Genomic DNA, 3,456 nt, shown 5'->3' on the forward strand with positions numbered 1-3,456 from the left:
CTCTTTTCTTGAGGTTTCCCATCTTCTGGGTAGGGAGTTATGTTTATTCTTATTTTTACTCTTATAACATCCAATTTACATCAATGTATGGCATGGAAACAATGTAGAGACTGTCATCCCTGGGCGGGGGGAAGGAGGGGGGAAAATTGTAGAATTTGGAGCCTTGCAAAAAATGATAGGTACATATAACAATTGTATATAATTGGAAAAAAATGTTAATATAAAGTAGGATTGCCAAATGGAAAAGGAGCTACAAAAGCTAACTGAAGAATATAATTCTTTAAAAATCAGAATTAGAAATATAGAAGCTAATGACTCTGCAACATCAAGAATTAGTCAAACAATCAAAAGTGAAAAAATAAAAGAAAATGTAAAATGCATCTTTGGAAAAACTGCTCTGGAAAATAGATCTAGTAGAGATAATTTAAAAATTACTACTTATGTGAAAGTCAGGAAATTATCAAGAAAAACTCCCCAATAACCTAGAACCAGAGGGTAAAATACTCATTAAAAGAATCTATCAATCACCTCTTGAAAAGGATTCCAAAATGAAAAGTCTCAGGAATATTGTAACCAAATCTCAGAATTATCAGTCAAGGAGAAAATACTGTAAGCAGTTAGAAAGAAACAATTCCAATATCAAGGAGACACAGCCAGTACTATGCAGGACATTGCTGCTTCTACATTAAAGAATCAAAGAGCTTGGAATATATTCCAAGAGACAAGGGAGCTTGATTACAACTAATAATCAAACACCAAGCAAAACTGAGCATAATCTTACAGGGGAAAAGATGGGTATTCAACGAAATAGGCGACTTTCAATTTCTCTTATGAAAAAGACCAAAACTGAAAATTCAATCTTCAGATACATGCCTCAAGAGAAACATAAAAAAGTAAATAGGAAAGGGAAAAACATATTATTCAATAAGATTCAACTGTTTAATTTATTCATTTTATAGTTGTTAAAATTACATATCTAATTCATTGATCCATTCTCTATTTTAATGATATAAGCATTTAGAGATATAAATTTTCCTCCAATTACTCCTTTTGCTATATTGTCTCATTACTGTCATTCTCTCTAATAAAATTTCCTATGAGTTGTTCTTTAACCTTAAAAAAAATTACTAACAGGCTATAAAATATCATCTTCCCTCTTCTGCAAGAAAGTGTTTTTTAAAAGACATTGAAATGGTGGACTTAATTCTATACTAAAAAAAAAAATCAAAGATTGTCTCATTCATCACTTCAAAATCATTTACTTTGTTTTTGTCCTAGGTAAGCATCGGGAGGTGAGATAAACTTGTGTTGAAATAGTCATTTAGTATAACTCATACTATTTTAATGCTTTTAAATACAATATTAAATTGCCATAGTGAAACTCTTTTTTTTTTGCAATTTAGAGAATTTTATTCTCAAATCAAGGTCAGCACATTAAAAAGGAAAGTACATATACATGAAATACAAGGTCCTAAAAGCTTTCTTGGGTACTATTTCTTTCTTAGAACCAGCATGTTAGGGAGCACTCAGCAAAACAAAACCAGAAAATAAATAGAAGAGAGAACATAGATGTAAAAGGGTAATAAAATTATTACTTCAATCATCTGTTCATGAGGTGGAGAATAAAGTGGATGGTTCAATCGTTTGTATGTGTATGTTTTAAGTTCAAGGAGAGAAAAGCTTTTTATTTCCAGTAGCTCATCCTACTGGAAAGGATTCAGCCCAGTGCTGAGGGAAGAAAAAGTCATAGGATAAATTACCTCAGATCACTGAAGATTATACTAAGCTTCCTTAATTTAAGTAAGCTATTTCAGCTGTTCCTCTACAACATAAAACATTGCACAGAATCTCTTATGAATTTATCAGAACCAGGTATTGGTCTCTATGAGCTTAGTGTGCTACCAACTGCTAAAATGAACAGAGACCATTTATTCATCTACTAGAGGCAGCAATGATTTCACCATGCAGTGACAAAGCTGAATCCTTAGCATTTAGTTTTTTCAGTATTTCCAAAAGAGAAAAGTCCATTGGCATTCTGCTTCAAACCCATGACCAAAGGACTAATATCTTATAAATATCTTGTACATAATTTAAGTTCCCAGAGCAATAGCAGTCTCCACTTCCAACCAACATTCCCTGTTAGGCTACTGACTTCTCTCTTCTGGTCAGAAAGGAAGCAGGACACAGGTATACTGAACCAGTGCCTTGATTCTAGAGTAGCAATTTTCTTTAAGAAACTGTTATCCTCCAGCAACTCAATAAAAAAAAAAAGAACCAAACAAATTTTATTTTGGATAAATATGCAGAACAAAGTCTACTAGGTTTTATTTTCCTTGCCCCCTACAATTAATTTAGTTCTATAGTTCAGTAATTGGCTGTGGCCAACTGTACTCTGAGAAGTTATTTAAACCAACTTTGGGACATTACAGAATACATCTTCCTGCATTAGAAATATTTAAGCGTTGTTACAAATTTAAAGAAACAATCAGCAACTCCCCAGAAATATCATCCTCATTAGAAATGTAAATGGATGACATCTTTCCTATGTCAAGTGCAAGGTGGATGGAAAGAAACAAAAGTATAAGATACTCTCTCTACATAACAGAGGATCACCAGGGAAAATAATATTGCTCATATGAAAAGGGAGATTTAGAACCCTGTAGGTGTCAACACATTCATGTCCCTTGGTTTGAGGTTATGGGTCCGGGGAGATTGTTTCTTTTCTTCCATCTCTGGAAGATCCATTTTAGGTGGCTTGAAGGCTGCTGGGTCTTCTGCTATTTTAGTAGCCTGAACTCATATAAGTTCCATTGGTGATGGCTTCTGATTACCTCTGAAGGGACTGGGCACTGAAACCTGAGTCAGATTTCTGAAGGGTTCTTGATCCAAAAAGGCTCCATTTTTCAGATGAGGGTTTGTCTCTGTCTCCATTCCCAGCATCCATGCTGCTAATGTCTAGGCCAGGTAAGGAGGTAGAAGATCCATGAGAAAACCAACCTCTGGGTTTTTGCTTGGGAGAAGAATGGGGTGTACTACTAGGAGTGGACTGGGCTGAAGCAGTCAGTCTATCTTCTTTTGTCATATCTCCACTTTGAAACTTCAATTTATGGACTTCCCCCGCCACATGGTGGTACTTGGTTTCTTCTGTGGTGAGGCCTTTATGAGGAGTGTACCCTGCGTCTCTCAACCCTGCCTGTTGCTCAAAGCGCTGGATGCTCTCTTGTGTCTGCTCGGTGAGGAGGGGGTGGGACGGGGCAGGGATGGGGAGAGCCCGTCCACTTCCCAGGGCTCTGGCACGGACAGGAGGCTGGCACTAACAAGGCTCCAGGGCCCTGGCACTCCCTAGGTACCGAAACACCGGGAGAAGCGAGGCCATGATGCAAGTGGCTCTAGGACCCATGGGGGACTGGGCCGGCAGGAGCACCGTGAGCCCATAGTGAAACTCTTAATGGAAAT

General features: G+C 37.0%; 1 pseudogene; it reads right to left on the reverse strand.

Annotated features, from left to right (window-relative positions):
* Positions 1-2,501: 2,501 nt before the first annotated feature.
* LOC141491871 (putative monooxygenase p33MONOX pseudogene) lies at positions 2,502-3,250 on the reverse strand (annotated as a pseudogene).
* Between the last annotated feature and the right edge of the window lie 206 nt (positions 3,251-3,456).

Source organism: Macrotis lagotis, chromosome 6 (assembly GCF_037893015.1).
Source record: "Macrotis lagotis isolate mMagLag1 chromosome 6, bilby.v1.9.chrom.fasta, whole genome shotgun sequence".
NCBI lineage: Eukaryota > Metazoa > Chordata > Mammalia > Peramelemorphia > Peramelidae > Macrotis > Macrotis lagotis.